Below are 27,008 nucleotides of genomic sequence, written 5' to 3'. Positions count from 1 at the left end.
TATTGACTGAGCAAGTAATGCCAGTTCTGGGGCTCCCAACTATTCATACAGCTGAGGAGTTGTTCTTCAAGAGGAGGGCAGGAAGATAACAGCTGGACACCACTTGCTGTTGCATTTGATAGGGAATAAAGGAAGAATAGAACCTTCTGACTGTTTTATGGTGTCTGTAGTTTCTGCCTAAAGTGACCAAAGAAGAAGAAAGGGATGAGGAGAGGAGGGAGGCAGCCTGCATTTTGTAGTCCCTGGGTTCAGCAGTTCAGACTGCTGAACATGATGGCCAGCTGGGATCAAAGGAGATATGCAGCCTGTGATGGAGTCTTGGAGGGGTAATATTTGATATCCAGTGTTATAGTTTCCATTTTGCATTATAATTCTGTCAGTAGGCATTTTTTAAACATTGGAAAACAAGAAAGAAAATTTAAGAAACTGAAATTTATGATTGTCACCTAGATTGCAAAATACACTCTTCAGTGTCAAACCCTACCGCCAGAATGCTACTTGTGCTCAGTAGAAGGATGAGAGCTAACATTTATTGGATACCTAGGACGTTGCTTGGTGGTTGATGAAAGTAAGCACATTTAGTCCTCGTAACACAGAGAAATGATAACAATAGTAGGTAATAGTTTTTTAAGTACTTTTTATGTACTAGACTGTTCTAAGTGCTTTAGGTTTACTAATTCATTTAATGTTCATTACATTACAACGTTTATAGGCACTTTTAGTATCCTCAATTTACAAATGAGTAAAGTGATGCATGGACACTTTAACATGCAACACAGCTACAAAATGGCAGAGCTAGGACTAGAACCCAGGTAGGTTAACTCCAGAGTTATAACATAGAGCTTAGCCTCTATGCTGTATTTCCTTAATTTTTATGCTGTGCACCCCATTTTATTTTATTTTATTTTATTTTTTAAGGTTTATTTATTTATTTTGAGAGAGAGAAACAGAGCATGAGAGCAGCGGAGGGGGAGAGGGAGAGAGAAAGAATCCCAAGCAGGCTCCATCCGCACTGTCATCACAGAGCCTGATGCGGGTCTTGATCTCCTGAACAGTGAGTTCATGACCTGAGCCAAAATCAAGAGTCAGACACTCAATGGATTGAGCTACCCAGGTGCCCCTGTGTACCCCATTTTAAGATGAAGAAACTGAGGCTTTGAGAAGTAAGTACCATAACCAGTATTTAAACCCAGTTCTGTCTTGATCACAAAGCTTATGTTCAACATGGATTTGTCTCCCCAGCAATCCTGCCAAATGAGTAATACCCTTCACAGTAGCCCTCTTTGGAAGTCACATGCTTATCTCAGAGCTGCCCTACCTTTCCATTTTTGGAAGTTATTGAAATGTTAATTTATAAGCCAAAGGATAAAGTTAGGTTTACTACATATTGTTTGTTAGTAAGAGCCACATATTGTTCTTGAAATCAGGTAGTGTAAGTGCTCCATCACTGTTCTCCTTTATCAAAATAGTTTTAGCTATTCTAAGTTCTTTGTTTTCCATATAAAAATTTTTTTCTTTTTCTTTTTCTTTTCTTTTTTTTTTTTTTATTTGAGGGGGTGGGGCTGAGAAAGAGATGGAGAGAGAGAGAATCCCAAGCAGACTCCATACTCAGCATGGAATGTGCTGACCCTGGGATCATGACCTGAGCCATAATCAAGAATCAGACTCCCAACTAACTGAGCCACCCAGGCTCCCCTTCCCATATAAAATTTAAAATAAACTTGTAAACTTTTTAAACAACCTTGTCTGGATTTCCACAAGGATTACACTGAATCTATTGACTAATTTAAGGAAGATCGGTAGTTTAACAACATTGAGACTTCTAATCTATGAACATGGTGTAGCTCTATTTATGTAGCCCTTCTTGAATTTCCCAGAATGTTTTGTAGTTTTCAGTCTTTAGGTCCTGCACATCTTTTGCTAAATTTATTCCGAAATGTTTTATGCTATTTTAGATGGAGAAATAAAACTGATTATTGTATATTGTATCCTGCTATCTAGCTAAATTCATTATTACTACTTTTTTTAAGATTAAAAAAAATTTTTTTTAATGTTTATTTATTTTTGAGAGAGAGAGAGAGAGACAGAGACAGAGACAGAGCATGAGTGGGGAAGGGGAAGAGAGAGAGGGAGATACAGAATCTGAAGCAGGCTCCAGGCTCTAAGCTGTCAGCACAGAGCCTGATGTGGAGATTGAACTCATGAACCACGAAATCATGACCTGAGCTGAAGTTGGACACTTAACCGACTGAGTCACGCAGGTGCCCCTCTTCTTTAAATGTTTGATAGAATTCACCAGTGGGGAGCCATCTGAGGCAGAAGGTTTGTCAGAATGTTTTTAAATTCCAAATTTCCTTTCTTTAATGGTCATAGGGCTCTTCAAATATTCTGTTTCTTCTTGGCTCAGCTTTGTAATTTATGTCTTTCCCAGAATGTGTCCATCTCACCTAAATGGTCACATTTAATGGCATAAAGATACTCATACTAATAATAATGGAGTGTTCTTCTTTTAATGTCTGAAGGATCTGTAATGGAGTCCTCTCTTTCATTACTGATATGGTAATTTCTTTTTTTTTTTTTCTTGGTCAGTCAGGATTGAGATTTATCAATTTTATCAATTTTTCCAGTGACTAGCTTTTGGTTTTATTAATTTTCCCTTTTTTTCCTGTTCTCTATTTCATTTATTTTTGTTTTATCGTTATTATTTCCTTCCTTCTGATTGCTTTGGGTTTAATTTGCTTCTTTTTCTAGTATTTTTAATTAAAAAAAGTTTTTTAATGTTTCTTTATTTAAAGGGAGAGAGAGAGAGTGTGAGAGGGGGAGAGGCAGAGAGAGGGAGACACAGAATCTGAAGCAGGCTCCAGGCTCTGAGCTGTCAGCACAGAGCCCAATGCAAGGCTCCAACTCATGAACTGCAATATCATGTCCTGAGCCAAAGTCAGATGCTTAACTGACTGAGCCACCCAGGCACCCCTTCTTTTTCTAGTTGGAGAAAGGTGGAAACATAGACGGAAAGGTGGGAAATTGATTTAAGAGCTTTCTTCTTTTATCTTAGAGGCATTCAAAGCTATAATTTATTTCCCTCTAGGTGCTACTTAGCACATCCCACAAAGTTTGATATGTTGTATTTTCATTATCATTCAGTACCAAATATTTTCTAACCTCTTGTAATTTCTTCTTCAACCCATTGAATATTTACAGTATGAGTATTTATAGTATTAATATTAACATAGTATTAATATAGTATATAATATAGTATTATAGTATATAATATAGTATTAATATTTATAGTATATAGTATTTATAGTATTGTTTAGTTTCCAAATATTTATTATTTTCCTAGTTATCTTAGTTTCTAATTTAATTTAATTATTGTCAGAGAACAAACTTTTAAAATTTACTGAAACTTGTTTATGGTCCAGAATATGATCTATCCTGGTAAACATATCACATGTACTTGAAAAGAATGTGCATTTTGCTGTTGTTGGGTGAAGTGTTCTCTAAATATCAATTAGGTCAAGGTGGTTGATAGTGTTGTTAACAGTTTCTTCTTTGATGATTTTTCTTTGTTTATCAATTTCTGAGAAACAATATAATCTCCAGTTATGATTACATATTTCTTCTTTTAATTCTGTCAACTTTTGCTTCATATATTTTGAAGCTGTTATTGAACACAGGCAAATTTGCAATTTTTCTTTTCTTTTTTTTTTTTTTTGAGAGAGAGGGAGAGAGCCGAGTGCACACACACTGGGGAGAGACAGAGAGAGAGGGAGAGAGAGAATCTTAAGCAAGATCCATCCGAAGTGCGGAGCGCGACATGGGCTCCATCTCACGAATCTTGAGACCATGACCTGAGCCGAAATTAAGAGTCAGACACTTAACCGATTGAGTCACCCAGGCACCCGAGTGATTTTTATGCCACCTTGACTAAAACTTTTATTGCTCTGAAGAGCTCTTTATCTCTGGCCATACATTTTGTTTAGAAATCTATTTTGTTTGATACTAATATAGCCACTCCAGCCTTCTCCTGCTTACTGTTTACATGACATATCATTTTCTATCCATTTTTGATCTATCTCTGTCTTTGTATTTAAAGTATGTCTATTTGTTCTTTTTAATAGACTTTATTTTTAAGAGCAGTTTTAGGTCCACAGTTAAATTGAGCAGAAAGTATAGAGAGTTCCCATGTACCTCCTGCCTCCAGACACACACCCTCTCCCCAATACCAACATCCCATACCAGAGTGGTACACATATTACAACCAACACTGACATCATTATCCCCCAAAGTCCACAGTTTATATTGGGATTCACACTTGGTATGGTACATTCTGTGAGTTTTAACAAACATATAATAACAAAAATCCACTATTCTAGTATCATACAGAATAGCCTCACTCCTCTAAAAACCTGCTGTGCTCTGCGTATTCATCCTTCCCCCCACCCCATTCCCTGGCCACTAGATATTTTTACTGTTTTTATAGTTTTGCCTTTTCCAGAACGTCATAATGGAGTCATACTGTATGTAGCCTTTTCAGCCTGGCTTGTATCACTTAGTAAAATGCATTTAAGCTTTCTGTGTGTCTTTTTGTGGCTTGATAACTCATTTCCTTTCAGCCCTGAATAATATTCCTTCTCTGGACATCTCCATTCACCTATTAAAGGACATTTTGGTTACTTTGGGAATTTTTGGCAATTAAGAATAAAGCTGCTATCAACATCATGTGAAGATTTTTGTACGAAAGTTTTCAGCTGATTTGGGTAAATGTCAAGGAATGTAATCACTGGCTTTATATGGTGAGAGTATGTTTAGTTTTGTAAGAACCCACCAAGGTATCTTCCAAAGTGGCTGTACTACTTTGCCCTCCCACCAGCGATGAGTGAGACTTCCTGTGGCTCCACATCCTCACCAGCATCTGGTGTCACGAGTGGTGGGAATTTTTGCCATTCTAACAGGTGTGAAATCAATGGTACCTCCTTGTTTTAATTTGTAGTCTCCTAATGACATACGATGTAGCATATCTTTCATATGTGTACTCGCCATCGATACAACCTTTTCAGTGAGATGCTGCATTTGGCTTTTTAATTCATTGAAAAACAATCGTCAATTTTAATTTTCTGAGTGGAGTGTTTAGGTTATCAACGTTTAATGTAATTATGGATATGATTGGGTGAGGCCTATCATTTTATATTTTTGCTTTCTATTTTTCTCTTTTGACATTTGCTTATCCATTTCCCATTTCCTGCCTTTTTTTATTTCTTTAATATTTTATAAATTATTCCATTTTAGTTTTATTGATGGCTTTTTAGCTAGTGTTCGCATTCTTATTTTAGTGGCTGACCTATAAATTACAAAATCCATCCTTAACTTTTCATAGCCCATTTAAAATTAACAATGTACTGGGACACCTGGGTGGCTCAGTCGGTTAAGCATCTGACTTCAGCTCAGGTCATGATCTCACAGTTCATGGGTTTGAGCTCCTCGTTGGGTTCTGTGCTGACAGCTTAGAGCCTGGAGCCTGGAGCCTGCTTTGGATTTTGTGTCTTCCTCTCTCTCTGCCTGCACCCCCCCCCCCCACCTCCCCACTTGCCCTCTGTCTCTGTCTCTCTCCCTCTCTCAAAAATAAATAAATAAACTTATTTAAAAACTCTTTAAAAAATAAAGTTAACAGTTACTTCTTCATATACATTCTAGAGATGAAAAGTGCAATTTCTGAAAAAAAAATTGAGCAGATGGATTCAACATCCAAATAGATACATTAAATGAAAGAATAAGTAAACTTTAAGATGGACCAACCAAAATTACTCAAGATGAGTAACAGGCAAAGACCAAAAATAAAATGAATAAAATCTTAGGGACTTGTTAGATGATATAAACAGTAAACATACATGGATTCCCAGAAGGAGAGAAGAGAATGCAGTGGAGGAAATATTTGAAGAAATGATCACCAAACTCCTCCCAACGGTAATAAAAGTCAGAAATTTGCAGACACAAGATGCTGGAAAAACACCAAGTAAAATAAACATAAGGTAAAAGTAACATAAAAGTCTACTCTAATCACATCCTGGTCAAAATGTTATAAACCTCGAAAGCAGAAAGAGAGCAACACATAAAAAGGGATTTCCATTTGGTTCTTTTTTATTGCTTCAATTTCTCTGCTGAAACTTTCCATTTATCTCCTGAGATTTTGATTCACTGAAAACAAGCATTTTTCCTTAATTTTCTTTGCTTCATGGAAGATGGCGATAAAGTCTTTTAAAACTACAAAACACTTACACATCCTTGCCTTCGAAATTCCAACATCTTATTCATCTCCAGGTTAGATGCGATTGACTTCTAAGAGGTGTTTTGTGTTCCCGGCTCTTCATCTGTCAGGTAACACTGGACTGCATCTTGGACATCATAAATGCTAAGTTGCAGGGATTTCAGATTCCATTCTTTTTCTCTGATGAGAGTTGTTTTTCCGTTGTTTCAGCAAATGATTTTCTCACAGGGCTTACACTGCAAACTGTTTCTCAGGTAACAGCTCCAGTCCGGGTGTAGATCTTTTTGTCTGGCTGAGCTGCTTTGAGTGTGTTCTGTGCATGTCTGGTTCAGGGGTTAATCAGAAATTTAATTTGGGGATCCTCTTTCTGACGGTTTCCTTTCTGGGTTCCCCCACCTTTTCAGCATTCATGATTTTCGGACTTGACCCTTCTTACTCCCTAAAACAGCAAGACTGTAGAGTTTTTCAGTCTTCAGTCTTGTGTTACACAAGCCACTATGTGAACTACACTGAGCCCCAGGCTAAAAGCCATGGTGGCAGAGGACTTTCTCCTGTGACTCCTCATCTCCTCTCCTTCAAGCTGACATGCAACACCACAACCTATTTATTTCTGTTTTCTCTTCAGTACCTCCAGGTAGTCACTTTATATATCATGTCTAGGTTGTAGAGTTATTTTCTGCAAGAATGATCTTTATACCCAGAATAGTCCATAATATCCAGAGATAAGAACCCATATATTGTTCTTATGAAATGGTAATACTCAGCTTTACCACCCACTTTACTCATCACAGTTGTCCTGAGTGACCCCAGTTTCAAAAGTCAAATCTACCTCCACAGGATGAAGATTCATTTAGAATACTGAAAATAGGGGCGCCTGGGTGGCTCAGTCAGCTGACTGTCCAACTTCGGCTCAAGTCATGATCTCATAGTTCATTGGTTCGAGTCCCACAATGGGCTCACTGCTGTCGGCAGTGTAGAGTTTGCTTCGGATCCTCTGTTCCCCTCTCTCTGCCCCTCCCCCACTGTGCGAGCACATGCATGCTCGCTCTCTCTCTCAAAAATAAATAAAACATTAAAAAAAAAAAAAGAATACTGAAGATAATTTGCTATGTTCCCTGAAGACAATTTTAAGGGATAGGACCAAAGGAGTTGAGCAATGGAAGCATCATTGCATAATTGCAGTACGTCTGTAATATCTTAAGGTGACAGAGGCTAATATTTCCTAATATCTGTTCTTCTCTTTTAGTAAAACAAACAAAGAGAAAACCACCTGGTTTTTGGCTATTATGAATGAAAGCTACATTTCCCTATTACACGTCTCTATTACATGTAGATATGGCCATGTAACTAAGTTTTGGTCAATGGGATAAAAATAGAAGTGTCAAGTTCAGCTTCCATGAAGCATCATTAATGGGGAGTGTGAAGGTACTACAGCCTGAATGCTTGTGTCCCCCTCAAATTCATGTGTCAAATAGTCCCCAAGAGTGACGGTATTAGGAGATGGAGGCTTTGGGTGCTACTTAAATCATGAGGGTGGAGCCCTCATGAACGACATCGGTGCCCTTACAATGACATTGACTCCAGAGAGATCCCTTGCCCTTCCACACTTTGAGGACAATAGCCAGAAAGCACCGGCTATGAACCAGGAAGAGAGCCCTCACCAGAGTGCAACTATGCCAGCGTCCTGATCTTGGACTTCCAGCCTCCAAAACTATGAGAAATAAATGTATAAGCTACAGTGTCTGTGGTATTTTGTGATAGCAGCCCAAATAGACTCTTTACCTTGCTGGCTGGGATATTGAGGGGCTAGCTGAATTCATGCGGCCACACTTCATCTTGAGGTTGAAGGAGCCTGGATCCATCACATCATGGAGCCTCTAAGCCTGCTGTACAGATTTTTTTTTTTTTATGTGAGAAAAAAAAACTTACATATTGCTTAGCTACTATTATTTTGGATTTCTGTAAACCTCAGCCAAAGGAAATCCTAATTAATATTCTGGTCCTTAAATTGCAGAGAAAAACAGTCCTATTATCTTGTACTCAAACTGGAAGAACTGTATTACTTAGTGGCCCTGTCAGCAATTATTCCACCTACTCTTTAATATTTTTTAATGTTTATTTATTTTTGAGAGACAGAGAGACAGAGCATGAGCAGGGGAGGGGCAGAGAGAGAGGGAGACACAGAATCTGAAGCAGGCTCCAGGCTCTGATTTGTCAGCACAGAGCCAGATGTGGGGCTCAAACTCACAGACTGTGAGATCATGACCTGGGCCAAAGTCGGACACCCAACCGAGCCACCCAGGCACCCCTATTTCACCTATTCTTTAGATAAAGAGTGTGGACAGAGGTGCCTGGGTGGCTCAGTCAGTTGAGTGTCCAACTCTTGATTTCGGCTCAGGTCATAGTCCCAGAATCGTAGGATCCATGCTCAGCATGGAACCTACTTAAGATTCTCTCTCTCTCTCTCTCTCTCTCTCTCTCTCTCTCTCTTTCTCTCTCTCTCTTTCTCTCTCTCTCCTTCTGCCCCTCTCCCCTGTTCTCACTCTCTCTCTCTCTCTCTCTCTCAAAAAAAAAAAAAAAAAAAAGACTGTATATAAATTAGCCCCTAACCCTAATACTTCTCAGGCCTGAAGTTCAGCTCCTGCTGAATGTATCCATAAAACCTACCCCCAGCCATCATTGCCCCCCATGCGAATCTATGCCCTATCCCAAATAAACTTCCTCCAACTGAAGGTTTCCATTCTCTTCTCCCTCAGTCTTGCCCTGAGTGATTTATTCATTCATGCATTCATTCATTCATTCACCAAATACATACAAACACCTACCTTGATGTCTATCTCAATTTGAATTCATCTTCACAAAAATGTTGCACAAGGTGACAGTTGCCCGAGGCCTGCCACCAGCCTCCAGTGACCACATTGACCCTAATGCCACCCCACATCATTGTTATGGCACTGCCTAAACATAACAAAAAAGTCAAAACCAAGAGACTGATTCCTGGAACAGAGCTGGAAAGGACCCTGGGCGTCATCTAGCTTTTCCTTCTTATATTAATACACGTGAGCCAAGGCCCTGACCCACTTGAGATTTGCCCAAGGTCACAGAGACCGTGCCAGAGATGCAGCCAGGACTCAGAGTTCCCCACCCCATCCAGGCCTTTGTTTTTTCCTCCCTTCTCGTTTCCTTCATGCATACTTAATCCAAATATGAAGATTACATATCTGTTACTTTGATTAGAAAATATAAAAACGTTACCTTAAAAACCATCCTTATACTCAGTGTCAAGGAAATAAATTACCTTTGGTGATTTGTCTTTGAATTTATTCTCAGCTTACTCTGAAGAGTGAACATGCCAGCAACCCAGACCAGGACCTTTGCCCGGGCTGGAGCCATTAGCACTGAAGAAAATTAAGTCAGGTGAAAGTCACATGCTTCCTTACAAGGTAGGTTTTCAGTTAGTTTCCAGCCAAATGCCTTTTGCCTAAGGCTAATTCTCAGAAATTCTTCCACAATTCCACCACTGTGTGTATGACTGTTCTCTTACACTTTGTGCTAGCAAAGCTGAATTCTGGCACAAACACACACACACACACACACACAGAGTCTTTGTTTCCCTGCTTCAAGGTGATACAACTGTCATCTATAATAAGTGGGCAGTTCCCAGAAGAAAGCTTGTGCTTCAGATCTGTGACACTGCCCTCCTCCTGTGGAAACAGCTGCCAACTTCACAATTTCAATCTGTATTCTCCGGGACAACAAGGAAAGCACTTAAAAAAAAAAAACCCACAAAAAAAACCCTACTTGTCAATTCTATGCCTACATAATGGTTCAGGGACTATATACCTACATAATAGTCCAGTGTGCTTTCTATTGATTTTGTTTGGGAAGCAGGATATTTTTTGTGCCCTGGCATTGTCTTCAGAGACAGAACCTGCCTGGCCTATAATTCAAACGTCCTGGACTCAGTAACCTCAAGTATCTTCTTGGAACATTAACCCTTGGTACTTTTTTGGATCTTATCTAATTCTGGGGTAGTGACCTGGAGCAAACTGTGGATATTTATTTACTTTTTTTTTTTAACGTTTATTTATTTATTTTGAGAGAGCTAGAGACAACACAAGTAGGGGAGGGGCAGAGAGAGAGGGAGAGAGAGAGAATCCCAAGCAGGCTCTGCACTGCCAGCACAGAACCCAATGCAGGGCTCGAACCCACGAAACTGTGAGATCATGACCTGAGCCGAAACCAAGAGCCGCATGCTTAACCAACTAAGCCACCCAGGCACCCCTGGGTATTTATTTTTAAGCGATCTCTACACCCAACACAGTGCTCAAACTCACAACCCAAAAAAAAACTAGAAGGTTGGCAAGAGTACTGAGTGCCTGGGTTCAAGGAAGTGCTTTAATTTGTGAGCATTAAATTTGGAATTAAAAATCAGTATGATAGTTTGTTGTACAAGAATAGCAGCATGAACATTAAAAAAAAATGTGACTGTTTTCTGGCTGAGCAAACCAACAGGATGTATGGAGCCCAAAAATGCTGCAAAGCAGAAGCAAACATTCAAAGGAAATCTCTGAAGAGAGACAAAGTAAATATAAAATGTTCTTTGGCTTAGAAGTTAAGACTGTCCTTAGAGGTCATGTCAGGACCTTGATTATTTATCTTTGGATATTTGTGAGCCAGACAGAGCTGCCAAGTTACAAGAATAAAACAGGCTTTTACCCATAAGCAGGTTAAATGAAAGGAAGATTGAGTGCACGTACACCAAAACATCAGGGCCACTCTTTCCTCAAGAAGTCTGAAAGTGTTCCACCTTGCTACAGAGAAAGACCAGAACTGCCCCAGCATGATTCTGAACCTGCAGGTGAAAAATCCAGGGGTGCCCATGGGAATTGGGATGGAAGAAAATAAAAAGATCACACCTAGCCAGATGTAGTATATGCACTGATCAGTGGGGAGGGCTGTTGTTTACTTTTTACCATGTTCCAGGGAAGCATGGGTGGTAATCAGATCAGGATTTGGTTTGGGTGGTCTTAGCTTTGAAGTTTTCAACTTTCTTGCCTGTGCTCACAAGTTTTTTGTCTCCATGCAACTCAGTGATCCACATTGCTATTGATACTATAACCATTTTCTTCAGCATCTGGGATTGGGCAGCACAAGTGGAAGCTATAGACTCCATCATTTGGCTCCTCAGCCCCTCCATGAAGAGTTCCTGGGAGGAAGGGACTGATTGTACCTCTAGGACAGAGCAGGGCATAAGATGATCAGCGCAAGAAGGGAAACAGAGGTGTGAGCAAGATGGAATGAACATGAGAAACATAATACCTGGCTTGCCTGGATCAAAGCATGCTGAAGAACAATCCTAGGGCACAACAGATGAAAGGTGCCAATGGGATCATCAGATTCCAAATTCCACCTGACTCAGGAATCCTCTGCTTGAGAATCCTGACCAGTGGTCAGCCAGCTTCTGTTTGGAATTTTCAAAGATATTTCTGGTAGGCACAGAATTGTAGCACTCCGATCCCTTTCCAAGAAAGGACTTAGCAACCCAGCTTCAAGGAATGTGGTTAGCTGATAACCTCCAGCTGTTAGTGCCTTCAGGGTTTGCCTCAGCTTTGGAGCTGAGATCAGTTTTCCCCTGGAGTCCCCAGCCAATGCCTGAGCAAGGTGGTAGTATAAAGGCCTGACCATTTCTGCCCAACATGGCACTCCTCTAGTGGACAACGTTTGCTCTGGAACCCCCTCAGCGGCCTGGCAGAGACTTAGTCAGAACTGTACGACAGTCTGAAGGCTTTCCTGCCGGATCTTGCTTTCTCTCTTTTTCCTTTCCAAGTGTTACTCTTCAATAAAGCACAGGGGATTTTTTTTTTTTAGGGCATAAGTTATTATTATTATTTTTTTATTTTTTGTTAAAACTCTACCCCCAACATGGGACTCGAACTCATGACCCTGAGATTAAGAGTCATATGCTCTAGGGGCACCTGGGTGGCTCAGTCGGTTAAGTCTCCAACTTCGGCTCTGGTCATGATCTTGCGGTTCATGAGTTCGAGCCCTGTGTCAGGCTCTGTGCTGACAGCTCGGAGCCTGGAGCCTGCTTCAGATTCTGTGTCTCCCCCTCTCTCTCTGCCCCTCCCCCACTTGTGCTTCCTCTCTCTCTCTCTCAAAAATAAATAAACATTAAAAAAAAAGTCATATGCTCTACAGACTGAGCCAGCCAGGTGTCCCAGGCATAAGCTATTCTTTATGATCCCATAATGGTGGAAACATGACACTACACATTTGTCAAAACCCACAGAATTTTACACCACAAAAAGTGAACCCTAATGTATATACATTAAAGAAAAATCAGGAGGTCAGGGGATCCCAGGATGGAACTGGTAGGACAATCTAAATGTATTACAAATGTATGAAACATCTTTACTTAAAGAGGTTGAGGGGAAAAAGGGGCTGATCTAAGTAACTTTGGAAATGAGTGGAGTAAGACTAACAGCCAAATAAACTATACATAAGCACTGTATTCTGACTGATAAAGTTGTTTCCCATAGGAGCCCATGTTAACAATTCTAATACCACTCTACATGTATATCACAATTGAACAATGAGGTAAATGGATGGCAAATGGTGGGAGCCAGGTTTTTCTGTTGAAGTAGGAAGTTACAGGTAAGCAAAGGGAGGTCTACAAAGAGCCATGTGGTAATAGATTAGAACTGGAGACATCAGTATGAATCCATGTTTGGTTCCATATAGATTACGTATAGAAATATTAATAAATAGGGGCACCTGGGTGGCTCAGTCGGTTGAGTGTCCAACTTCGGCTCAGGTCATCATCTCGCGGTTTGTGAGTTCGAGCCCCACATCGGGCTCTGTGCTGACGGCGCAGAGCCTGGAGCCTGCTTCGGATTCTGTGTGTGTCTCCCTCTCTCTCTACGCCCCCCCCCCCCCCACTCACACTCTGTCTCTCTCTCCTTCAAAAATAAATAAACATTAAAAAAATTAATAAGAAAAGAAATATTAATAAATATGTTTACATACACAGATTAGTATACACACATATATCTTCCTGCTCTATGAGCTGAGAGGGCATAAAAGCAACATCATCTCTGTGTAACAAGCATGCACAGCACCCAGATCTTGGTTTTCAATTCCATTCTCTAATTAAAGGAACCAGGGCTACTTCTTGGAGAAATGGTTGATTCTAGGACTGAGGCAAGAAATATACAAGATGATCCTGGAACACCTTTTAGTGCCAGAAAGTAAAGAAGTGCTCAAAAAACAAACAAACACGACACCAAAACCCACGCTGATAGAGCTATAACAAAGGGACACAGAAGCCAACTGAAAGACTTCCCAATGGTCAAAGCTGGAACAAGTTGAGAAATGAAATTAAGAAATTAGTGTTGAGGGGCGCCTGGGTGGCTCACTTGGTTAAGCGTTCAACTTCAGCTCAGGTCACAATCTCCTGGTTTGTGAGTTGGAGCCCCGCATCGGGCTCTGTGCTGACAGCTTGGAGCCTGGAGCCTGCTTCGGATTCTGTGTCTCCTCCTCTCTCTGCCCCTCCCCCCCCCTCCTCTCTCTCTCTCAAAAATAAGCAAACATTTAAAAAATTTAAAAAAAAGAAATTAGTGTTGGATTATAACCTGAAGTATGAAATAATTATGTATAAGTTTCTACAATATAAATAAATGATTTAACAAATAAATAAGTAAAAGGACAAATGTTCCATGAAGAAAAATTCCAAATAACTTATGTAGATACTCCAGTCTCAATAAAGTAATGCTTAACTCTCCACTCCTTAAGCATGGACTGTGCATAGTGACTTCCTCCCAAAGAATACAAAACAGAAAGAGGAAAAAAAAGAGTAACTGTACAGTGCAGAAATCTGACAAACACTGCTTCAACCATGTGATCAAAGTTGACATCAACAGTGATAAGTCATGTTGACAGTATGTACCCCTGTCTTGATGCAAGGAAATGGTACTTCACTTCTTTGGTCTTCCTTCTAAGAACCCATAACCACAGTATAATCATGAGAACAACATAAGACAAATTCCAATTGAGATATTCTACAAAATACTGGATCATTGGTCCTCAAAGCTCTCTGGGTTGTCAAAACCAAGGAAAGTCTGAGAAACTCTCAAGCCAAAAGTAACCAGAGGAGTTATAACTACTAAATGCAACGTGGCACCCTGGATGAGATCTTGGAACAGAAATTGGACATTGAGCAAGAACTAAAGAAATCTAAATAAAACACAAACTTTAGTTAATAATTATGTATCAATACTGGAATTGTGACATGGGTTCCACACAAATGTTAAATGTTAATGACAAGAGATTCTGGATGTGAATTATACTGGAACACTCTATACTATCTTCACAAGTTTTTGTAAATCTAAAACTGTTGTAAAATGAAAAGGTTACTTTCAAAAACACTCCCTTATATTGTTAAAATTAACTTTCTTATATTTAGCTGACATGATCCTCCTGGTTTTCTCCATCTTCCTCTCCTCCTCCTCCTCCTCCTCCTTCTTCTCTTTCTTCTTTCTTCTTTTTCTTCTTCTTCTTCTTTTTCTTCTTCTTCTTCTTCTTCTTCTTCTTCTTCTTCTCCTCCTTCTCCTTCTCCTTCTCCTCCTCCTCCTCCTTCTCCTCCTCCTCCTCCTTCTCCTCCTTCTCCTTCTCCTTCTCCTCCTCCTCCTTCTTCTTCTTCTTCTTCTTCTTCTTCTTCTTCTTCTTCTTCTCCCTCTCCTTCTCCTCCTCCTCCTCCTCCTCCTCCTCCTCCTCCTCCTTCTCCTCCTTCTCTTTTTTCTCCTTCTCCTTCTCCTCCTTCTTCTACTTGATGATCCTCCTGGTTTTCTCTTTCTCTTCCTCCTCCTCTTCCTCTTCCTCCTCCTCCTCCTCCCCCTTCTTCTTCTTCTTCTTCTTCTTCTTCTTCTTCTTCTTCTTCTCTCTTAATTTTTAACGTTTATTTTTGAGAGGGAGAGAGTGTGTGTGTGTGAGTGGGGAAGGACAGAGACAGAAGGAGACACAGAGCCTGAGGCAGTCTCCAGGCTCTTGAGCCGTCAGCACAGAGCCCAACACTAGGCTCTAATTCAGGAATCACGAGATTGTGACCCGAGCCGAAGTCAGATGCTTAACTGACTGAGCCACCGAGGTGCTCTGACTTGGTTTTCTTCTGAAGTTATTTTTATTTTGCATATTGTCTCATAACCACCTTCACCCATGAGGCCCAAGACCTCATTATTTTTGCCCACAGCAACCTTAGCAAATACCTAGAAAAAAGTCTGGGAATACAGTGAGCACTCAAAAAGATTTATTAGTTGAATGAACAAATACAACTAATACAACTAATACAACTGGTCTATTTTCTTTTACATGATGGTTCTTCAAACATATGGATTTGCATCCCTCCAAGTTTTCTTTACTTTAAGCTGGAAACCTCTAGATTCTTCACTTGTTTTTCACTTGACATAGGCACCTGGTACTGGCACTGGATGATGATACAGTAGTAATAAATTTATTTATTTATTTATTTATTTATTTATTTAGTGCTTTATCATATGCTGTGCACTGTGGTAAGTAAGCACTTTTAAAACAACTTCTCTTTTAGCCACACAAAATTTATGCTTTACAAGTCAGGCATTGTTAGATGATTTCTGGAATGTCATTATTCCTCTTAAAGAATGGCCCTAGATCTGGACTCTACTGACTAGGTGCATTCTGGACAGAGGAACCATCACCCTCTCCAATGTCTTTGTCTATCAACATGACCTATGTGGGGGATAGGTTTGCTGAAGCAGCAGTGAAGCCATGCTTTTATTGTTGTCCTCTAGCCAGTGATCATCATGCTGGTCTGTGATGAGTGAAGGAGCTTGTAGCAGACTGTAAACCAAGCATATCACTCAAGTACACTGTTTAGTTAGCTGGCTTGTTTTCACAGGAAGGCCTTCTCAATGAAGGAAGCTGTGTGTTGATTTATATTCTGATATCAGCCCTTCATCTTGTTGTGGACTGGCACTCTGAGTAGCACTGATCTAAGCCACAATTCTCAGCATTGTTTTCCTGTTCTGTGTTGTAACAGACTCAATATCTAGTGCATTCCTGCTGCCTATCAACTTCTAGCAAATGGAACTACTCAGGGTAGAAATCCCACAAAGAATACACAAAGATTGTCCAGAAGGAGGGCAGTTGGTGAGAAGGTGTGAGAAGGGTGAGAAGGATGTGAGAGGGTGAAATAGTAGAGAAGTCCTTAGACTGAGTCTATTTTAGTCCTGGATCTCTCATTCGCCAGCTGTTGGTAGGGAAATTCCCCTTTCCAGGTCTCATTTTCCTCATCTGTAAAAGAAGGTGATGGAGCCAGGTAATTGCTTTCAGTTTTTGTGCTCTAGGTTTTAACTCCTTGAGTCAAATGATTTCCACACACAAAATGTCCCTAGGCTATGCTTTTCCACAACTTTTGCGTCGCCATCACATCTGCCACCATTTTGTTTCCCACAATGTTTGCCTGGTGACTGACCAACTGGCCTCAGAAAGGGAATGTCACAGCAATATCCATCAGCCAGGCCCAAAGATAAGAGATTAAGAGTCTAGGGGCTGAAAGGCATCTTCTGCAATATGTGTCTCCCAATGACTGAGCAATGCTTTTGTCAAACAGAGGTGTCAATAAAAGTGGGCCATTAGAATAGTTCTGGAATTTTCTGGTACTGCATGAGGGCTTGGAAGTTACCACTCTGTCCTAACAGCAAGTAAAAAGCTGAACAGACTGAAAAATCAACAACTCTTCTTTGATCCATAAGAAAGGGAAGGACACAGGACAAACCACTGCACCCAAGATTGGAGAGACAGACAGGTGAGTACAGAAAGTCATTGCTTACCAGAGCAGAGATGCATAAGCAGAGACACCACGGAAGCCACTTGGATATCGACAAATTGATTCTAATTATCTATATGAAGAGGCAAAAGACCCAGAATAGCCAACAGGATTTTGAGGGAGAGGAACAAAGTTGTAGAAGTGACATTACTCAACTTCAAGACTTACTATAAAGCTACAGTACTCAAGACAGTGTACTGTCTTTCACTATTGGTGAAAGAACAGACAAATAAATCAATGGAACAGAACAGGGAGCATGGAAATAGGCCCACACACATATAGTCAAAGGAACAAAGGCAAGACAATGGGCAAAGATAGTCTTTCCAACAAATGGTGCAGGGACAACTGGAACGTCCTTCATAAAACTGACTCAAAATGGATCACAGACCTAAATGTAAAATGCAAAACTATAAAACTTCTCAAAAATAATACAGGAGAAAATATGGATGGCTTTGAGTGTGGAGATGACTTTTTGATACAATACCAAAGACACAATGAATGAAAGAAATTATTAAAAACTTGGACTCATTAAAATTAAAAATTTTCTGCTCTGTTTGAAAAACACTGTCAAGGGGCGCCTGGGTGGCGCAGTCGGTTAAGCGTCCGACTTCAGCCAGGTCACGATCTCGCGGTCCGTGAGTTCGAGCCCCGCGTCAGGCTCTGGGCTGATGGCTCGGAGCCTGGAGCCTGTTTCCGATTCTGTGTCTCCCTCTCTATCTGCCCCTCCCCCGTTCATGCTCTGTCTCTCTCTGTCCCAAAAAAAAAAAAAAAAAATTTAAAAAAAAAAAAAATAAAAAAAAAAAAAAAAAAAGAAAAACACTGTCAAGAGAATGAGAAGATAAGCCACAGACTGAGAGAAAATATATGCAAAGGACAGATCTGATAAAGTTCATTACCTAAAGTTTACGAAAAACTCTTAAAACTGAACAATAAAGAAACAAGCAGAGCGCCTGGGTGGCTCAGTCGGTTAAGTGTCTGACATCGTCTCGGGTCATGATCTCACGGTTTGTGAGTTCGAGCCCCATGTCGGGCTCTGTGGTGACAGCTCGGAGCCTGGAGCCTGCTTCAGATTCTGTGTCTCCCTCTCTCTCTGCCCCTCCCCTGCACATGCTCTGTCTCTCTCGGTCTCAAAAATAAATAATAAACATTAAAAAAAAAAGAAACAAGCTGATTAAAAAATGGGCCAAAGACTATAACAGGCATTTCAATAAAGAAGCTATGCAGATGGCAAATAAGCATTTGAAAAGATGCTCCACAGACAAATATGATATGATTTCACTCATATGTGGAATTTAAGAAACAAACATGATGAGCATGTTCATTTAAGGCAAACATAGGGGAAGGGAAGCAAAAATAAGATAAAAACAGAGAGGAAAACAAACCATAAGAGACTCTTAAATACAGAGAACAAACTGAGGGCTGCTGGAGGGGTGTTGGGTGGTGGGATGGACTAAATGGGTGATGGGCATTAAGGAGGGCACTTGTTGGGATGAGCACTGGGTGTTATATGTAAGTGATGAATCACTAAATTCTATTCCTGAAATCATCATTACTATAGGTTAACTAACTTGGATTTAAATTAAAAAGATAGAATAGAGAAACAAGATACTCCGCATCATACATCATCAGAGAAATGCAAATTGAAACAGTGAGATACCACTGCACACCAATTAGAACGGTCAAAATCTGGAACACTGACAACACCAAATGCTGGTGAAGATGTGGAGGAACAGGAACTTTCATACATTGCTGGAAGGAATGCAAAATAGGACAACTGCTTTGGAAGATGGTTTGGCAATTTCTCATAAAACTAAACATACTTTTACCATTCACTCTAGCAATTTCACTCCTTGGGATTAATGCAATGGAGTTGAAAACTTATGTCCATAAAAAATGCACACAGATGTTTATAGCATCTTTATTCATAATTGGCAAAGCCTGGAAGCAACCAAGATGTCATTCAGTAGGTGAATGAATAAATAAATTGTGGTAATCCAGATAATGGAATATTATTCAGGGCTAAAAATAAATGAGCTGTGAAACCATGAAAAGACACGGAGGAACCTTAAATGCATATTATTCAGTGAAAGGAGCCAAGGATAAGGCTACATACTATATAATTCCAACTATGGGACATTCTGGAAAAGGCAAAACTCTGGAGACAGTAAAAAGATCAGTGGTTGCCAGTGTAGGGGGATGTGGAGAAGACAAATAGGCATAGTAGAGAGGATTTTAGGGCAGTGAAAACACTCAGTATGAGATTATAATGATGGGTATAGATCATTATACATTTGTCCAAACCCATAGATTGTACAACACCAAGAGTGAACCATAAGGTAAACTATGGACTTCGTGTGATTATGATGCGTCAATGTAGGTTCATCTTTGGTAAAAATGGACCATTCTGGTGAATATTGTTGATAATGGGGGAGGCTATGCATGTGTAGGGGCAGGAGGCATATAGGAAATCTCTCTGCCTTCCCCTCAATGTTTTTTGTAACCTTAAATTGTTCTAAAATAAAATCTTTAAAAAATTGTTCTGAAGGAATTCACCTGTGCCTCTATCACTCTCTGTAGTAAGCTGAATAATGACCCCAAACGTATCAGGTCCCACTCCCTGGAACCTGTAAATGTGACCTTATTTATAAAAATTTTATTTTATTTGCAAATGTAACAAAAGATTTTGAAATGGATAGACTGTCTTGGATTATCTGGGTGGGCCCTAAATGCAATTACAAGAGTCCTTCTAAAAAAGGGAAGCAGAGGAAGATTTCACACACAGAAGAGGAACAGGCAATACGACCACGGAGGCAGATACTGAAGTGATGTGGCCACAAGCTAAGGAGAGTGGCAGCCACCAGAAGCTATTGAAGAAGCATGGCCCTTCAGATATCTCAATTTCTGCCCAGTGATACTGATTTTGGACTTCTGGCCCCCAGAACGGTGAAAGAATAAATTTCTGTTGTTTCAAGCCACCAAGTGTGTGGCCATCTGTTAGAGCAGCCACAGGAAACTTACATAGCCTCTTCCTAAATTTCACCTTCCTTTCATATAGATTTTTCTTTCTGTAATAAACAAAGCCACCCACATGTATCAGTCAGGATCCTGGCAGGTAACACTGCCCAGTTTGAGAGTTTGATAAAGGGACTGTAGGAGCACCTGGGTGGTTCAGTCAGTTAAGTCTCCGACTCTTGATTTCGGTTCAGGTCATGATCTCAGCTTGTGAGTTCAAGCCCCACGTCGGGCTCTGCACTGACAGTGCTGGGCCTGCTTGGGATTCTCCTTCTCTCTCTCTCTCTCTCTCTCTCTCTGCCCCTCCCCAGCTTGTGCACACGCATGCTCTCTCTCTCTCAAAATAAATAAGCTTAAAAAAAACAAAAGGACTGTATACAAAGGTCTGAGTAGAGTGTGAGAGATCTCCAGAGAGTGTAGTTTCACATAGCTGAACAATGAGGGAGACTCCAGCACCACTCCAGGCCTAAAGGGTGAGGGAGACAGAGCTGGATGGAGAGAGAGGGCTGACAGGAGCTGTGGCCTTCGGTCAGGGGACACAGTCGGCCCCCAGCAATGCCGCAGCAAACGGGCAGAAGAATAAGCACCTCATATCACTCTCTTCCCTTCCTCTGATTTCCTGCCAGTGGCCTCTGTTGCCTGCACCTAACTGGAAGGGAGCCATTCACATCAGCCTCCTGCACACAGAGAAAAGTGGAGAAGAGTGGAGAGTGGATTTATAAGGGCACATGGAAATATATGGCAACCGCATAACTTTAATCTCTTCCCAAAACCATCCACTTAACAGACTGGTCTTAGCTCTGTGGCCTTGGGCAAGTCACTACTACCCTGAGCTTCCTTCTCTTCATCAGCAAAAGGAAGGATGTAGACTAGGAGGTTTTTACGATCCCTTTCAGCTCTGATGCTCTGGATCCTAGAAGCAGACTAAACCCTTAGCAGGCTAACGCTGACACATGCCTAGAGTCCTGACAGCTGTTTGCTTATTCAGATATCAGCAGGCCCCTCTTTTCCATGACGCACCTCCGCATTTATGCAAGCACGTGTGGGGCATGCCGGTTACTGAGCCGCTCGGAGGAAAGGAGCAGGCTGTGCTCACTCACCATGTGCACGTGTCACAGGCGTGCTGGAACAGGGCAGCCAACGGCGTGCGGCGAGGAGGCAGGGGAGACAGGCAAGCCACTTACCTGATGGCCAGGACTCGGTCAGTGGGCACGTCTGCTTGTCCCTCCAGAAAGCTCCAGGGGGCCCGGGCAGCTGGTGCAGCCCTCAGGCCAGCCTGGCAACATCCCTGGCAGCCCCAGTACGGGGCGGCTGCCAGCAGCCACACACATGGTAATAATTAGCCAGAGAGTCAAACTACAGAAACTTCCAAGGGTCCAGGATGGCCCCACGTTGAACAAGGAACATATACCAAGCCTTCCCCTGCTGCCTTGAGACGTTTTGTTCTGTATTAGGTCTGCTTTTACAACTACTCCTGTCTGCTTCTGTCTCTTTGAAAACTCCTTTGGAAAGGGAGGATGAGGCCAAGGAAGAGAACATCTTCATTAGCCCCTCAGGCCTGCAAGTGTAGGAGGTGCAAACTACCCACCCTCCCCCATCCCCATACACCTTGGGTGGCCCGGGACAAACGACAGATTTCCTCCCTTCTCTTAACCCCACCCATAGTCATTAACTAGGACCCTCCATAACTCCTGATGGGCCCCACAGGAGCACTGGTTTATAGTGTGTGATTTGGGGGTGGGGGGGGCCTAACAAGGACCTATACCCCAAATCCTTTTTTTTTTTAAATGTTTATTTATTTTTGAGAGACAGAGAGAGAGAGAGAGCATGAGCAGGGGAGGGGCGGACACAGAGGGAGGCACAGAATCCGAAGCAGGCTCCAGGCTCTGTCAGCATGGAGCCCAACATGGGGCTCGAACCCACGAACGGTGAGATCATGCCCTGAGTCTAAGTCAGACACTTAACTGACTGAGCCACCCAGACACTCTGATATCCCCAAATCCTTAAAATCCCTCCCCAAACTGCTAATTCCTAAATTCCATTGTCATCTTGTTTCCAGCAAAACAATTTGATTCTTGTTGCACACACACCCTCACTTGAGCAATATGTGTTTCAATGTTGTCCAGTGAGTTAAGGGCCTGAGGAGCTTGCTGGAGGTGAGGAAGGAAGAAGAGTCTGCGTGTGAGGGATATAAGTGGAAGTGGGGCCTCCAGGAAAGACAAAAGGACACACAGAGGGGGGACCTGGGCACTAGGGAACAGCATCACCTATGTCACACTGCTGTCTAGAGCTGCCCCTGCCGAGCCGGTGCTAAAGATGTTTTGTGAGAATTCAGATAATTCAGCAGCTTCTCTATCAAGAACACGTGAGAAGCTTGCACTGCGGACCTCAGACCCTCAGAAAGGGGCTGCCTTTCCAGGGTTGGAGCAGATAGCCACCATGGAATGTGGTTAGGGGATGCCTGGGGGTCTCCCTTCTCCAAAATGCTTCCCCTCCTCACTGCCAGGGTGAGATCTAAGTCTCCCATTAGAGCCAAACCTGCGTATCAATTCATTTATTAATCACTTTCCAGTGGTTGGCTGAAAGTCAAGCACTGGTCAAAGGGAGTTCTGATGGACCACAAAAAGGATTCATTTTAGATACAGGACGCTGAGGGTATGAGGTGCAAAGCAAGGCTCAGTGGGAGGCTGCAGCTGGGACCTTCTCTGTCTTGCAGAAAGTGACAGAGATCCTTGCATAGAAGGAGGGAGGAGGGGCGCCTGGGTGTCTCAGTCAGTTAAGTGTCCAACTCCTGATTTCTGCTCAGGTCATGATCTCATGGGTTTGTGGGTTCAAACCCGCCTCAGGGTCTGCACAGTGCAAAGCCTGTTTGGGATTCTCCTTCTCCCTCTCTCTGCCCCTCCCCTGCTCACTTGCCCTCTCTCTCTCAAAATAAATTAATTAACTTAAAAAAATAAAAAATAAACTAAAATAAAGAAAAGGAGGGAGGAATTCCTGGACACAGGGACTCTGGAGAGAATGGAAACAGGTTCAGATAGCAACCTGCTTGCCGGGCCCTGCCTGAGAGTGTGCTTGCTTAGATGCAATTACTGTGCATCCAGCACCCCGACCCCGGCCTGCCTTTGCATCTTTGACTCCGGTTCTACAAAATGCCTAAGTGCTTCACTAGACCTCATGCTGTGGGTGTTCCTGCTCCCTCCATCCTCTTCCCAACAGCACTCTTCAAACAGACAGAAATGGCCTAAATCAGGGAGGATTAGATCCACTAGAACCAAACTGCAAACTGCATGGTTTAAGCACCATGCGCAAACCAGACGGTCCTGAGTTAGTGCCAACCCTAGCACTTACCAGCTGTGCGTGTGTTTACGCATATTGTTTTCTTCTCTAAACTTTGCATTCTGCATTTGTAAACTGGGGATACGTACAAGTAGTACCTTGATATGCAGTTCTGAGGATTAAGCAAATGAGAAAATGCGTATGAAGCACTTGGCACAGTGCCTGGTTCATAGTAAGTGCTCAATAAATACCAATTATTAATTCATATCTTGCCTACTTTTCCTTCCAGTAAAGGTTGGCAAACTGATGCACATAGCTTTCAAAATCCTTGCAAATTTAATCTAGGCTTAGGCTCTGCACAGATTTGTTCTTTGAAAAAGCCACAAAATTCTTTTGTAATTCATGATCTCTTTACTGGCTTTTTATCTGCTATATTTAGCTCTTAAATTTTATATCTCAGCTTGAAACCCTGAAGCCATTCTTCTAAAAATATAAGTGGTTCAGCCATTGGCATTTGCTCACTGAAAGCACAAGCAATTTTTTTTTCAAAATAACAATAGGTCAGAGGTGGGACTAATTACCATAACTTCAAAGATAAATAAATTATACTTCATTTAATCAAAGGATCCAATTTGGCAAGGCCAACCCTAAAGACTAGCTGCTTTAGTTCTACCTCTTTAATCTCTAAGAGAACATCTTAATTCTTTCTCGTAAGTCCTAAGCTGGGACCCTGGTCCTTTCTGGCTGGGGTCCAGGAACAACCCTCTCCCACCCAGCTCACAGTTGAAATTGTTAGTGTCCATTTTATAGTCTCAAACACCAGGTACTTATTTCCAGATGGCCACCCAGCTACCTAAAGTTAACCCAACAACCTCTTTTACACATAATAACATATTTACTGAGTGCATACTCTGTGCCAGACACAGTTCTAAATGCTTTATGTGGACTAAACCACTTAATCATAATAATATCTCTATGAAATTGATACTGTCATTATCATCCCTCTATATGGGATATCGTTATTTTGATAATTTGTCTAAGATGACCTAACTAATACGCGGTGGTACTAGGATTTGAACCCGAGAAGTCTGGCTACAGAGCTGTTCTTTCCCACTAAATCACACCACCTCTGAGGGAAGAAGTAAAGCTTACCAAGGATATAGCTTAAAAATCCTGATTCCACTTTTTCACAGAAGCACCCTTCCTTCCATGGAACATTCTGTCCTGGCCTTGGTCACTCTGTTCCTCCCAGCCTATTCTCTGGGGCATCCTTTGCCCAAAATATGAACAAAACACACAACAATATCCCTCTTATCCCTGTCAAACAGGGCTGCAAAAATATTCAAGGCAGTGTGGCTCAGACTCAGAGGATGGGGTTCCAAATCCACCATCAACCCTAACCAGCTGGGTGCCCTTGAGCAAGTCACTTTATGTCTCTACCTTTAGATGCCCCATCAGCAGAGTGAGGGACCTGCCCAACTGCCTAATTGGGGGGCTTTTGTGGGGACTACATGAGCTAATTGGTGTAATGTGCTTAGCACAGTGCCTGGCTCAGTAGGTAAGCTGTTATCATTAAAAGAGAGCAGTAACACTATTATGATTATTGATCATGCAGTCCATAACTGGGAACAGAGTTGAGAAGGGCACATTCAGAAAAGACTCAGAGGGAGGCCACGTTGTAATATAAGCTTGCCTGTCCCTGCACACAAGGACGGGCTGCCTGAGATGGAAGAGTTCACCTCCAGACCTGGCCGGCACACACCTCCACTGGGTGCCCCAGGGCAGGAGATGATCACTAAGTCGGAGGCAGTGGAGAGGGCCAAGTGAGAGCTTGGACAGGGAAGCTAGAAATCCTCCCGGAAATCAACTCCATCCCACAAGCAGTCATTTTCAGCCCAGACGCATGACTTGTTCCAGTTTAACGGTTCTCAAAATTGTTCTCAAAACTTTCCTTCAGCTGGGCACCCCAACATACAAGTCCATAAAGGTGGAGGTGCTTGGTTGGAAGTAGGAAGAGGAGGCTTCTGGCTGAACTCCTCCCCAAAGGGACCCTGTGTCCCTTCTGAAAGACAATGATAACCTCAGACCACAGTTTGAGAAGCATTAAAAAAAATTTTTTTTAATGTTTTATTTTTATTTTTGAGGGACAGAGACAGAGTGTGAGCAGGCAAAGGGCAGAGAGAGAGGGAGGCACAGAATCTGAAGCAGGCTCCAGGCTCTGAGCTGTCAGCACAGAGCCTGACACGGGGCTCGAACTTACGAACCGTGAGATCGTAACTTGAGCCGAAGTCAGACGCTTAACCAACTGGGCCACCCAGGCTCCCCGAGAAGCACTTTTTAAGAGAAATAAAAAAACATACTATATGAACCCTGCCCTTAGGGAGCTTGGAGTCCAGTGAGCTGGCGGCTACAGTCCTGTACTGACTGGCAAGTAAAGTCCAATGTCCCTCATGGAAGGTACAGATCCTCACAAGGCACCCTTGCTGTCACCCACATAACCCTGAGGCTTTTCAGTTGCAAGAGATCCTTCCACATTCATACCACACACTATAGGGACTGGGAAGGGCTTGCTTGCATTGTTCACTGGCTTCAATAAAATCATCTTTTAAATCTATTTTACCGCTCGCAGCTCTTCTCTAAGGTGGAGATTATCACTATGCCATTTTACAGATGAGGGACCTGAGGCTGAGGGCATTGAACTTGTCCAAAGTCACCCAACGAGGCAATGCAGGAACCAAGATTCAAATCCCCACCTTCCTGGTTTCAGAGCTTGGCAGCAAAGACCGGGGCCCCAGGCTACCTCAGTGCAGATCCCACCTCTGCCATGGGCTGGTTGTCTCTGCACCTTCAGTGTCCTCATGGGTAAGTAAAGGGGACGACAGTGACACCCACCACCCTTAGAATGGTGCCTGGCACCAGCAACCGTTGCTGTCTTGGTATCACCAGCTAATAGGTTATGACTAGTCTGTTCAATTCACGCTCTCATTTATGCAGCCTGTAAGAGAGCAGTGCAAGTGTGTGGCTCAGCAAAATACAGAGAAGTAAAAGCCACACGAGTTCAAAGAGAGGGCATTTGAGATGCTTCATTTATGACTGCTTCATAAATTTTTGAGTTACTCCTTAGGCAGAAGCCAAGCTGCGCTCTCCATGTCGGTCCCATGTCAGCACATGTGGTGCCAAGGCTGGCTTTCGGCGACGCACGGCCAGGAGCACGTCCCTGACAGAGCCAAGGGCCCCACGCAGCCTCCCGGGTGGACGGGTGACCTCTGCCACGCTCATCTGGGTCTCGAACGCCACCTGGGCGGACCCATAAACGCGCAGCGCTGGTGCTCAAGGTTCCCTGGGGGCCTGCGCCACATTTCCACGCCTGGAGAAGCCACTCCAGAGTGTGCCCTTGGTGGGGGTGGGGCAGGGGAAGGAGACAGCACTGCCGGCCAGCCGGCAGAGCACGTGGTCAAGGTCCTGGGTGCCGGCTGCGCCCCAGCTCACCACTGCGAAAATGCCACTCGATCTATTCAGAGCTGAAGGTATTTACAAATGTGACATTCCAGGGACTCGAAGAAGAAGAAGAAGAAGAAGAAGAAGAAGAAGAAG

At 42.3% G+C, this 27,008-nt stretch overlaps 1 protein-coding gene across 1 annotated transcript in view; it reads right to left on the bottom strand.

Annotated features, from left to right (window-relative positions):
- Window positions 1-27,008, bottom strand: part of TACC1 (transforming acidic coiled-coil containing protein 1) — a 120,502-nt gene that overhangs the window by 93,174 nt on the left and 320 nt on the right. The gene's annotated exons all lie outside the window — the stretch shown is intronic.

Source organism: Panthera uncia, chromosome B1, assembly GCF_023721935.1.
Source record: "Panthera uncia isolate 11264 chromosome B1, Puncia_PCG_1.0, whole genome shotgun sequence".
NCBI lineage: Eukaryota > Metazoa > Chordata > Mammalia > Carnivora > Felidae > Panthera > Panthera uncia.
This window is presented reverse-complemented; position numbering and strand designations above follow the sequence as displayed.